Source organism: Pseudorasbora parva, chromosome 18 (genome assembly GCF_024679245.1).
Source record: "Pseudorasbora parva isolate DD20220531a chromosome 18, ASM2467924v1, whole genome shotgun sequence".
NCBI classification, from domain to species: domain Eukaryota; kingdom Metazoa; phylum Chordata; class Actinopteri; order Cypriniformes; family Gobionidae; genus Pseudorasbora; species Pseudorasbora parva.
This window is the reverse complement of record NC_090189.1, coordinates 29,511,494-29,524,802: the sequence shown is the minus strand read 5'-3', so window position 1 is coordinate 29,524,802 and position 13,309 is coordinate 29,511,494. Positions and strand designations below refer to the sequence as shown.

Sequence of the window (13,309 nt, the reverse complement as noted above, 5' to 3'; positions counted from 1 at the left end):
AGATGCGCTGTTCCGAGTCTTTACGAAAAAAGCCGAGCGGGTGGGGGCGTGTCGTGTGAGCGGAGCTAAATAATGACGTGTGCGCACTGCTGCTATTGTGTTGAGTCGAGTGCGTCGTAAAGCTGTGTCATCCCTAACAGCGGGAAAAAAAACTTTATTCAAAATAAAAATATGGCTTTTAATCAGATACAGCCATACATCTATGATCCGGAATCAGACCCAGAGGCTGCAGTTGAACAGGAGCAGCAGCAAAAACGACTAGAGCAGGACGTCTCTATGTGGTACAAGTTATACACTAACTATATAATATGCTTAGCGGCTTGTGTTATTTACATATTTATACTTGAATTATATCGTCGTATTTTTGTCTTTGAAGGTGTACATGTGGGAAGTGCAGTTGTGCACGTGTGTTTGTGTGTTTACGCGTGGTTTGTATAGACAGTAAGCGGACTGGTTTTGCACAGCAGGCTAAGTTAGTATTTACATAGAAAGACACGGAATAGTAGCGCATTTGAATGAAGAAGCGCGCTTATTTAGTTCAACATATTTCCCCACTCTTTGTGTATTGTTGTTTGGAGTGCTTTTACAATACACAAACATAAAGTTACACATATAGTGGCCAGCTAAACACAGACATTTGAAGCAGTCTCACTCACCGCCTGCGGTTCTAACGTTGGGACTGCTCCATCATTCAGCATTAGGCGATCTGACGTCGTCGAGCTGGGCCTAGTTTATGAAACAGTCGGCACCGAAATGCAGCGAACAGATATAAACATTCGCGCAACTCAGTTGCTGATCCGGTAAAGCAAATTACATCCACTGTTGCCTTAACGCGGGGTTTTGGGGGAATCTGTGCAGGACTGTCTTGGTCTGGCAACCAAAAACGCACTTTTTTGGTGACATTGTTATGTGCACATCACCTGTGCAGCGCAGCCTACAAGCCAGCGCTTTGATGGGCGTAGCCTGTTACTTTCGCTCTCTCCCTCGCTCTCTCTCACGCGCTTCCGGTAGAATTGTCCGTAAGGCCCATACAAGGAAATTCCGCCCCCATTAACGTCAAAGGGGACGCATGATCGCAAAAAACTTGCCGAAACTTATGACTAACCGGAAGTAGTATTTTTGACAAAGAAATACTCCCATCAAACGTCCACCTTAACTTTTGAAACTTTGTCTATGTTTAGTATGGGATTCCAAGTCTTTAACAGTGTAAAAAGATCAGTATGCATGAAACAGCATTTCACCTCCCCTTTAAGCTTGTAAAGGCATGAACTGAAACGCGCCAGACTGAACTCGCGTTGTGAATGTATGCCGCGAGTGTAGTCGCGATTACCTCAGCTCTCATCACTCGTACAGTTAGTGCTCAGTGCTGTGAGACTCGCGCGGTGACTCACTCATTATTTTGAACAGACACGTTCAGTTTTTAATTGTAGTGTCTTCAACTCCGTCACAGTAATCAAGTTGGTGGCGTTGGGAATGGCCTCACAAGGCAGCGAAGCATTCTGGGAATTGTAGTCTTTAATCCCCATGGGACAAAAATACATTTTCTGTCTTTTCTCAGTCTAGAAGACACCGAATTCAAAAATAATTTCACATTTCTACTGCATTGATGACCCAGTTTAAATACAGATTCATCTTCCCAGCGCTGAAGTACCCCTTTAAGCGAGCTCTTAACACATTATACTCCATTACGTCTATTGCGGTCTCAAAACTCTGGCCAGTTGATAATACCTAGAACATCTAAATCAACTGCAGGCGGTCGATCATTTTTCTATTTAGCACCTAAACTCTGGAATAGTCTACCTAGTATTGTTTGAGAAGCAGACATAGTCAGTTTAAATCTAGAATCTAAAATCACATCTCTTTACTATGGCATACACATAGAACATTTTTAACTTACATTATTCAAATCTATTGATTGTAAGGCTGCATTAACTAGGTCAGCCAGAACCGGGAACAATTCCTATAACACCTGATGTATTCGTTAGATCATTTAAAGAGTGCCATCTACGCTAATGTTAGTCTCTCTGTTTATACCGAGGTTTACCGTGTCCGGATCCGATGGTGGACCTGCGTCCAGACATGACCAGCACGTACGTGTGTCAATTAGTGTCTCCTCTGAATTTGCCTCACCGGCACGTCATCCTCAGTAAACCCGTCTTTGGGTTTCAATTCTATAAACTATAATACTGATCTTTCAACATTGTCGCTATATGATAAATTAAAATAAGCTGATAACATCACTGTTTCCTCCAGAACGACTGTACAGCCGAATCAAATTCTGTTGCACTGAATGCAATGTAAGTCGCTTTGGATAAAAGCGTCTGCCAAATGCATAAATGTAAATGTAAATGCAGTGTTTTCCTGTTTAACACTGTAAAGCTGCTTTGAAATAATCGTCATTGTTAAAGCGCTATATAAATAAGTTGATTGATGATTACAGCTAAAATAAATGTAAGCGGATAACACCGGAAGCCTTGATGTGAACAGGCAGCCAATGGAGGATGGTTGAAGATCTGTTTAATGGTGCTAGCTTTGAAGTATAGCAATACTGTTGTGTGTGTGATCTTATATATACAAGTTCAGTCCTGAGCTAAAATACAAAAAATAACCACATGGTTGTTTTCTGAGCCTGATGTCTTTTTTAATTCTGAACTATTCAAAATTCAAGATTTCACAAATTACCCAAAGAAAGAATAATTTGAAGCTAATGATTTTGTGAAGCTTTCCAATTCTAAATATCCCTGGGTTATGATGATGAGATCTTCAGAGAGCTACTGCGGTTTATTTGGACCTTTAGGACGATCTTCACAGAGGACGTTGACCATTGGAAAGGCTTCCGTGCCAAATACCACCATTCCATCCTGACCCTCAAGATTCTCCTTACATTGGACAGAAATCTGAAAGATGCATGCAGGCATTTGTAGAGATTATCCATAAATAATCCTAAAATAATTATGTCTCTAAATGAATGATATACCTTGGATTGACTTAATAGTTCGGTCACATTCTCTTCCGTCAAGAGAGAGTGCTTCTCCAAAGGGTGTTCTCGAACAAATTTGCAGCAAATTTTACCCTAACGAAAAGCATTATTAATATCTTAAAAGAAAACCACATTTTACAGTCTAGAATATATAAAACATGTAATGTTAGAACTCAAATCTGTGACATTTTCTTTAAAAATGCTTCAGTTAGCACTCAATGCTAGGTTTGCCTTACCATTATGACAATCTGTGCCGAGTTGTCAAATAAAAGATGTTGTATAAAACAATAAACTAATGAAATATTATGACGAACCGTTTTTCGGAAAATTGCTTATTGCTTTTTTTTTCCGGATTGTCTTTTAACGATCGTACATGGACCAATTGCATTTAGCCTAAATATTACCCTTCCGGGTTGAAATTACACGTGACTAGACGTGACCTTTGGTGGATTTGTGCATAATGTGAAAATCACCAATGATTTAAAACCTTCTTTTACTTGTCAAAAGAATTTGATGATATCATATTTTTCATCAGCTACCATCTAAAAGCATCAACAGCAAAACTAGGCAAGCAAAGTTTATCTATGTAGTAGCTACCGTTTCATAGAAAAGGGTAATTCAAAGTGCTTTACATAAAAGTCATTAAAAAAGGTACAAAAGAAACAAACAGAAAAAGTTACAAGTGTCATACTTTATTGTACCTGAACTTGAGATTCTGAACGTATTGCACATTATGGCATGTTAATTATAAAACTATTAAAACACACCAGTCATAAGTAACAAGAAAATAATTATGATTACGGTAACATTATTGTCCTGTTATTGTTAAGCTTTAATAAAGGGAAAACCAATGGAAGGAAATCTACTAAATTTATTCTGGCAAGTTTGAGCCTTTAGGTACTTTACTTTTTAGAAAACATCATGTCAATGTAAAATTGGCGGCATTACTGTTCCTGTCTCTATCTTATTGTACATTTTTCAACAGATAAGGCACCATACATCCCTTAAATGTATGTAAATAAATAAATACATAAAAAATGTATTCTAAAAAAACTTTCTACAAACTTTCTTCACAGCATTAAATTGGTGTAAATTATCTTTTTACTACACAATTTAAAACACAAATACTTCTATATCCACATCACTGATAAACAATATCTATTCAATCATTGGTATGGTAATTTATCTTAAATAGCAAGAAGAAAAAATTATTTACCTGCAAAAATTACAGTATATGTCCATTAAAGTTGTCTTCCAAAAAAGTAGTCCATTAAGTTCATATGTAAGTCCACATAGTAGTGAAAATTAGATTAAAAAATATAATGAACATTTGTTATATATATTCAATAATAAAACAATCATATAAAACATATAAAACAATCAACATTAAGTCTACAGGACATTGTCCTACAATGATTTGAATGTCTCAACATCAAAGCAATTTTACTGCATGCCACTTATGTTCCAGCATCATATTCATAAGAAGGCAGGAAATCAAGGGTTCTCAGAACTTAGATATGAGGTGAGGATTCATTGCATAAGAAGATATGATCTTCAAAACTGCAGACTGCGAAAACTCATGACTCAGTGTTAGACAGATAACAAGGATGGAAACTACCAGAAATAAATGAAATGAAAAAATGAAGAAAAACAAATCCAGAACAATAATTGTAGGCCCACATTTATGATGCTTTTTTGGAGACTTCAGGTGGAGCCCCTAAAAGGTTCACCGCAAAAAATCCTTTTCTTACTTAGTACTTTTGTCTTGTTTCTAGTCCAAACATCTAAAAACAAGAAGTATTTACTAGAGAAGCAAAAGTAATTGTCTTATTTTGGGAAAAAAGACCTCAAAATTAAGAGTTTTTGCTAAGATAAGAAATGCATTTTTTTCTTTAATAAGATTTTTTTTTTTTTTTGCAGTGTTCTATATAGAACCCTTTTTAAGTGCCAAAAGGGTTCTTTCTTGTCATTATAGAACCCTTTTAGCATAAAAGGGTCTTTGGAGTATACTCAATACTTCTATATAACCTTTTAAGGGTTCCAAATATGTAGCGCCGATAGAACCTTTTCTTCTAAGAATTTCATCTTTTGATTTTGTGTTTACTTGACAGGGGACAACAGGGGAGTACAAACATTCATTTTTGAATCAACTAAGAGAAAAACAAAAAGATGCAAGATTTGTGTATGAAACTTGCAGGAAATGTTCAAGTTATAATATAAATAGCCAAACCATTCACATTCTAATGCAACAGTAAAAAATAATAATAATACTAAACACAGAGATAAAGACTGGTTCATTTCTGCATACTATCAGAAGTAACATCTCATCACAAACGTCTGTTACCACGAGGAGTAATGACTTCACGGATTGTTTTTTGCAATCATATTGGTACTGATGCATTTTAAGTGTTGCATATATAAGTTACAGCAAGTATAGGTGCTGTTTTTTTTTATGGTGCTGCTGTTTTGTACTGGAATGTCTCTGGGATTCAAAATATGTCTATCTATTTAATTTTGGTAAGGCTTTAGATTACGGCCCGGAAAGTACTGCATAATTAAAGTGAATTTACAGCATAACTTTCGGTAATTATAGTGCAACTAAAGTAAGTACGTGTAGGTATATGGGAACAATATGTAATATTGGGAGAATAAAGGGGTAACTATCAGGAAAATTAACAAATTATTTATTCTGTAAGTATTTTTTATTAAGGGGTAATTATCTGTGTAGTTACGGGGTAAGTATGAATGTGCGGGCTTTAATTTAAAGTAGCTCGTGTTCCCCTCTTGTTTCATGTAGTTACAGGGTTAAGTACAATAAAAACACACAATCTGATATCACTCCGAAACCTTTATTTAAATAATTTAAAAAAAAATTATTCACACTGTTTCCTTCATTTTGAATGGCACTTGTTTCTTCAAGTAAAAGTGCCTGTTTGAACACTATTAAACATGGATAAACAAAATCAGTCCCAGGAATTAATATCATCCTGATGCAGCACTTTATAACCTAGAGGTGGTTAATCTTTTAAAATGATGTTAAATGTTGCTGAAGGCAGCGTTAACTAGGGCTGGCTTGCATAGTGTGAGAAGCCCTTCCAGCTTGTCCTCCCCTGGTCATCCTCATGATGCAGTTGACTTTAAATCCAGTTTCTGACCTTAATCTTCTTCCATGTCGATCACAATGCCTTCATCATCAATATCTGGCTCAGGTTGAGGTTGGAGCTGGATGGGGTATGACACATCATCATACACAATTTGCCCACAAAGGCCTCTCTGGTTCTCCGCACACTGCACTGAAAGCTAAAAATGTGTATTTGTTAGACATTAATCTTAAATCAGTTAGAGAAATCACGATCCAATCTCTCTTCTCATTACCTGTACAGAAGGCTCAGGCAATATATTAGCCTCCTCATATGTCTCTTCAGAAATCCCTTCTTCATTTTCCACATATCGGACAGAAACCTTAAAAAAAAAGAAAAACATCAGAACAAAAAAAATCACTTCAAATTGAACAAAATTTTAAGTAAAAATAATAAAGCAAAATGAACATATGATTTGAGCAAATACAAATGATTTTGAATTAAACATTTGAGTTGGCTATCAGTAGTCTGCAACCTATACACTGTTGTTGATGTTCAATAAGTTATGGCCACATAAGTTTTTACATTGTTTTAACTCATCAAAATAAGTTAAGAAATGTTAAACTTGTTTTATTAGTTATACAAGATTTAACTCATTTCTTAAAGTCAGTTTAACATAATTTAAGTTGAAATAACTTAAACATCCAAGTCAATTGTACTGCAAAAGTTCAAGATGTGCCTTTTTTACAGTGTAGTAACAGAGCAAATAACAGTGATCTAATAATAGTGTAACTAACAATAGGTATTATTTACTGTATTATCAACTGTATTATCTGTTTGTATTATCAAAACTGACTTCAGGGTGAAATCTCTCCACTGTTTTCTTCTCGTGTCACACTCTATACATCCAACAATCATTTAAATATATATTTTTTAACTTAACTAAGAAATAACATTGAAGAGACTGAAGTATAACACACAGTAGTTGTCTTCAAATGGTCAGAAGATAGTGCTCTGAGTCGTAATGAGTTATAAAGTCAATTTATGGTCAAAAATTATAGCTTTAAACTAATTATCCTAGCTATAAACATTAGAACAACTGGATGATTACAGTAATGTTTTTCCGTGACTCACGTACCATAGCTTCGGAGATGACGAAGAACCAACTAAAACTGTCGTTGAACCGTTATGGTGTGCTCGGATCTCAAAAATGGATGTGATTTTACTCCTTTATAAATCACACCTGCTTTAACTAATCGATAGGTGACTGTAATCACTCTGAATCTGTTTTCCAGGTCAGATCATAGCTCGTGTGAAATGGCGCCAAATTTATTTAAGACTCCACCTTCCTCTCCTTGCGTGCTTACGTAATTTACGTAAAATACTTTGTTCTTTAAGCGATATTTTATATATAGATCTTGGAGTGCTTTCTTGGTATAGCTAGTGAGATCTGTTACATTGTGAGAGAAATGTAAAAAAATTTAACTTTTAAAAAAATTTAACTTGCCTCTACGGAATAAAAATGGGTACTGCCCCATGGGTTGTGATTTTAGCTCTTTTTTGCTCATTTTTCCCTTAGTGTGTGCGTTATCACAGATTGATTAAGCACAATATACATTCAGATCCTTCGCATGTTATATTTTATTGTGAACTTTAACATGAAATCATCAAGTTCCAACCACAGATGTCGATTGAGAGAATTCTTTTTTTTTCTCAATTTGTACACACATTGCTTTCAAAGAATGTTCAGCATGCTCGAACAAAACATTATAAGTCTGTGCATTACCTTTCAGGTCCTCGTAGACTTTGGTTAACCCTGTCGACCTTGACTTCCTGTACAAAGAACCTGTAACCTTCATTGCAGCAGTATATTGGACTGGAGTGTCGTTGCCAAAAAGATGCATAAGTAATCCAATACAGAAATGATAATGGTATAATAGCCTACAAAATAATACAAATAATGCAAATCACAAGAAAAAAATGATTTGTGAAAACGTTCCTGTGTCACTGCCTAGAAAAGACTGACAGACTTCAGATATATCCCACCCCAATTATCCTGGAAGCAAACAGGACTCCTCCCAAACATGCAGTAATTCATTGGTATGAAGTTTACCTGCTCCAACAAGCCAAACCATTTCCTTTAGAAAATACAAGAACCAAGAAATTGGTAAATGCTTGTCACAGTACAACATATTTCAGACAATAGAAGTAATTAGAAATGAAATATAAAGATGTACTCGAGTCCTACTTGAGTGGGTCAAAAGCACTCTTAAGGTTAAACTAGTAAATGTAAACTAGAATACATTTTAATTTAATTTAAATTAACAACATGTGATTAAGTGTCCAAAAACATTACATTCTTGCACTTTACATTACGTTTATTCTTTTAAGGTATATTTGTTATCATCATCATCATCTGTTATCCGAGGCCGGGTTGCAGGTGCAACAATCTAAGCAGAGACGCCCAGACTTCTCTCTCCCTAGACACTTCCTCCTAGCCTAGAAATCTAGACGCACCCTAGCGGGTTGTGTCGTCTAGCAACTCTCAATACACTTCTGAGCTGTAAATGGCAAACTCTGGTCGGGCCAATCACATCATGTATAGAGTCAGTGGGCGGGGCTAAACATAATGACAGCCGAATTGCTCATCTGTCAATATGTCAACGAGCTTCTCTGGGTCTGGCTTCTCAGGCTAACTTCCTCCAGAACACCGAGGTGTTCCCAGGCAGCCGGGAGACCAGGAGGCATCCGAAATAGATGCCCGAGCCACCTCAGCTGGCTCCTCTTGATGTGGAGGAGTAACAGCTCTACTCTGAGCTCCCCCGAGTGACCGAGCTTCTCACCCTGTCTCTAAGGGAGTGCCCAGCCACCCTGCGGAGAAAGGTCATTTCGGCCGCCTGAATTCGGGATCTAGTCCTTTCGGTCATGACCCACAGCTCGCGGCCATAGGTGAGCGTAGGAACGTAGAATGACCGGTAAATCGGGAACTTCGCCATACAGCGCAGCTCCTTCTTCACCATGTCAGATCAGTACATCGCTCACATTACTAGAGAAGCTGCACCGATCCATCTGTTGGTCTCAAGGCTCTCCACCAACCTGAAGGCAAGCCACCCTTTTCCGACTGAGAACCATGGCCTAGGACTTGAAGGTGCTGATTCTCATCTTGGCCTCCTTGGACCAGGACCTTCAGCGTGCACTGGGATGGTTTGCAGCCAACACAACGACATCATCCACAAAAAGCAGAATTTCTTTTAATAAATACTATTTTTGAAAGTATGTTAAAGTAAAAATTTCACAGTACTCATGAGTGCACAGCTGGACATCATTAGTGAGTAACATTTTACTTGAAGGGGTGTGCACAAGACTGACATGACATTCATAATTTTTATGCATGTTTATGACAACTGTCATTAGGTGTCATTTGCTCAATTGTCATTTTTAATGCAAAGATTACATTGAGATGTCTTTGATATGACAACTCGACATGAACCAATACATCATAACCTGTCAGTGTCTTTGTCATGACAACTTGACATTACCAAGACAACATAACCTGCCATAAACATGACATAGCAGATTAATTATCAAACTTAAGAAACTTAGCTTTATGGGTTAACATTACATTAAACTGGCATGTGGTTGCAAGGGCGTAGGTTTGGTCTCAGCTTTGGTGGGGACATCCCACCAGGTTTTAGCCCAGATTATATAGGCTATTATTTATGTTACTGAATATGGAAATGCTCCATAGTTTAGGAATTAATACATCTATTCATTTATGAGGCTCTTCAGTTCAAATTATCCAATACTAAAATAATAATAAAACAAAATACTCTTTCCTTGCCAAGTTCATAAATTATTTTCAAAAAAGGATTCAAAACTGATTCGGAAAAAAATAACACACACACAGACACACACACACACACAAAATGACTTATTTTCAATATAAAAAGTGATTGTGGACTGGGTATTTTTGTAACTTATCAGAGTATTGGGCATGTCAAAGATACAACTTTAGCTTTGATGCATTATTAGTGTTTATACAGGATCAGATTTTTGTCTCCTTTATTTACTGTTCGTGGCTGTTTTTGCTCCATTGACTTCCATTATAACCACTTTTTTTTAGTGGAAAGCCATAATACCATATAATCAGAGGTGGAAAGTAACGAATTACATTTACTCGCGTTACTGTAATTGAGTAGCTTTTCTGTGTACTTCTACTTTTTTAAGTAGTTTTAAAAATCTGTAATTTTACTTTTACTTAAGTACATTTTGATTAAAGTATTGTACTTCGCTACATTTTAAACCACATCCGTTACTGAGTAAAAATAAATCATTAATGCAAAGAGAGGAGGAAAAAGACCGCGATCCGGAAATGACTAATATTGAATAGAGGGCGCGGGGCGCGGGGGAGAACATGCGCGCAAATATCAGATGGAGACGAACAAGACAGACGTCAGTGACGCAGACCCAGGTGAAAGCAAAACGCCGTCATGAACCCCTGGCTAGTATGGAAATACTTTGGATATAGAAAAAAATAATGTGGTGTTGTCCTGGAGGATAACAAATGTGCACAAAATGTGGATGCAAATGAAGAAACACATAGAACATGTGCAAATAAAGGTATGTTTATAACTTAAGGCCGATTGATTTCTGTGACGCAGAGGGAATCCCGGAATCCAGTCATGAACATTAACTTTACATTATAACGTAGATTTGGTGCAATACACGCAAACTGGTGGATGAACGAAAAACTCAGAATGTAGAGCTGTAGGCCTTAGAAATAAATCAAATCGCGTCATGGTCTGTGAACATTAAAGCACAACATGTGTAACGCTTGTGTCCAGGTGAAAAATGCGGATAGCTCACTTAATATATCTGGAGTGAATGCAAACACGGAGGCGATTGACGTCAAACAGATCGCGCTTTATTTCCTGCTGAACTCTCATCACAAACTCCATTTCCGTCCACAGCATTACTCAATAAAACAAAATAACTGACTGTTAGCAACAGAAAAACAGAGAATAATCCCCACACATGGGAGCTCAAAACTCAGTGCGCACATACACAAGATGCAGAACTCGTTTTCAGGGAGCGCGCGCAGCTCTTAAAGGGGCCACACTATATTTCTACTCGTTACACATTGAATGCTATATGAATATATGATCTGCTTGTTCTCTCTCTGTGAATGAGCTGGTCCGTCTACTACATATGGACTCTATTATTCTTAAACATTTTTACGAATTAATGATAAAAATAAGTTGTTAATCTAATTCATAATAATTTATTGAATTTAGTTTATTAGACATGTTTTATTGAAATTTTGATAAACAAAATAAACAAATGGTTTTAAGTTTGTTATAATAAAGCATTTGTTCAACCAAATAAAAAAAAGACCAATCTTCTTCATTCATTTAACATCATTTTAACAAGTGATAATAACCATCATTTAATAATAGGTACAGTAAATGTTTAATTGATGTTTTCTGAGACAGTTGTCATATCCTGAAAATCTCATCCTATCACAACCCTACAGGGGAGAGTCACCCACCCCCACTGTTAAAAAAGTAACTAAGTAACTTTAACTCTGAGTACATTTTAAATGAGCTACTTTTTACTTTTACTTGAGTAAATTTTTAGACCAGTAATTTTACTTGTACTTAAGTAAAATTTCATCGAAGTAACAGTACTTTTACTTGAGTAGAATATTTTGTTACTCTTTCCACCTCTGCATATAATCATGCATTCTTGATTGTTGGTGGTTTTTCCTATTGGGAAGAGGTAAAATGTGTAATTCTTACAGAGGATAACCAGGTGGCACTATTAACCCTTTAGGCCTGTGCTAAAAAAAAACTTAAGTTTCTTGCTTTTGTATAGAGTAATAACAGCATATACATGAGGGAGAAAAAATGTAGATCTAATGCTGCACAAAAACTATCAATGCATCAATGCCACTGTTGTTACTAATCTTTGACATGGCTGTGTTAAAAGTTAAAAAAAATATCCAGTGCACAATCACTTTTTATATTGAAAATAGGTCACGTGTTTTTTTTTCCAAATCAATTTTGAATGTATTATTGCGTAATTATTTGTCCCATTTTTATATAAATATTTTTGGAATGTTAAACTTTATATGACAGGACTATTTATTATGTATTAATATAGCCTATGATAAATGTAATTAATATAGCCTATTAATTAACCAGTCTAATTTCTTGAAAAATAAGCCCGCCAAGCTCTGATAATGTATGGAATATTATATTAATATATTATCCATTAAATCTTTCCCCGCCAAACATGGAAATTTCCGTTATTTGTGAAAAAAACGCTTCCAGGCCAATAACTGAATTTTCCGGGTTTCCGTGTTTTCACTGTCGGACGCTAGGGGGCGCTATTACGCGTCTTAATGAGAGTACTGAATCTCCTGATCAAAACACACGTGAGTAAGACGCAGTGCAACGAGTGATCTAATGTAATCATATGCATATGAAAAATAACCTGATCATCATCAATAAACAGCATATGAATCAAAACTGCCTATGGTCCTGAATGAAATGTGGACCCAGGACGAGCTACATGACTGTGCAAGCAGTGTTGATGGACTCGAATCTGATCTGGAAACGGTCTTTCACAAATACGTGATTTTCTCTGCTTTTTGTTTGAATTTTTTTTTTTTTTTGTGTGAAACCTACCGATATGATATATACCTTAGTGTTGATAAAAAAAGAATGCATGAAGCTAGAATAAAACGGCTTTTTTGTTTTGTTTAAAAGAAGAGGGTCAGCTCTTTATTGTGATATATTGTATACTCAGTTATTCATTAAACACATATTCTATGGGCTATTTAATTTTTGTGAAAATTGTCAAAAACCCTGGCAGTGGCTAGCAACTTTAAAAAAAAAAAACGCTGGCGGGGAAATTAAAAACAACAGGCCTACCTTTAGAAGCACGGGACGGGTGTGTCTGTCAGCTACGGTGGCCGGGAAGTGCAAAACAACATTATAAAGTGTGAAACACTTTTACAAAGCTCGAGACAAATTCACATTTTGGAAAAAAAATGTACCTATCATAAAACACATTTACATGGGCAAAACACTTTTACCAAGGACAAAACAAATTTACATTTAAGAAAAAAAATTAACAACACGCAAAACACTTACCAGTTCAAAAACCAATTTACAATGACCGATTCTTAATAGTACCACACACCGGAAGTGACACGGTGAATGAAATACTGATCGCTGATTGGACA

The 13,309-nt window shown here is 36.2% G+C and overlaps 2 long non-coding RNA genes across 2 annotated transcripts; both read right to left on the bottom strand.

Moving 5' to 3' along the window:
• Window positions 1–2,674: 2,674 nt before the first annotated feature.
• Window positions 2,675–4,318, bottom strand: LOC137046220 (uncharacterized). The gene is made up of 3 exons (XR_010898916.1): window positions 4,197–4,318; window positions 2,978–3,073; window positions 2,675–2,897 (listed from the first exon to the last, which is right to left on the bottom strand). It is a non-coding gene; the product is annotated as an uncharacterized lncRNA (long non-coding RNA).
• A 1,599-nt stretch (window positions 4,319–5,917) lies between these two features.
• On the bottom strand, window positions 5,918–13,025 carry LOC137045784 (uncharacterized). The gene is made up of 4 exons (XR_010898839.1): window positions 12,996–13,025; window positions 7,847–8,001; window positions 6,356–6,442; window positions 5,918–6,280 (listed from the first exon to the last, which is right to left on the bottom strand). It is a non-coding gene; the product is annotated as an uncharacterized lncRNA (long non-coding RNA).
• Between the last annotated feature and the right edge of the window lie 284 nt (window positions 13,026–13,309).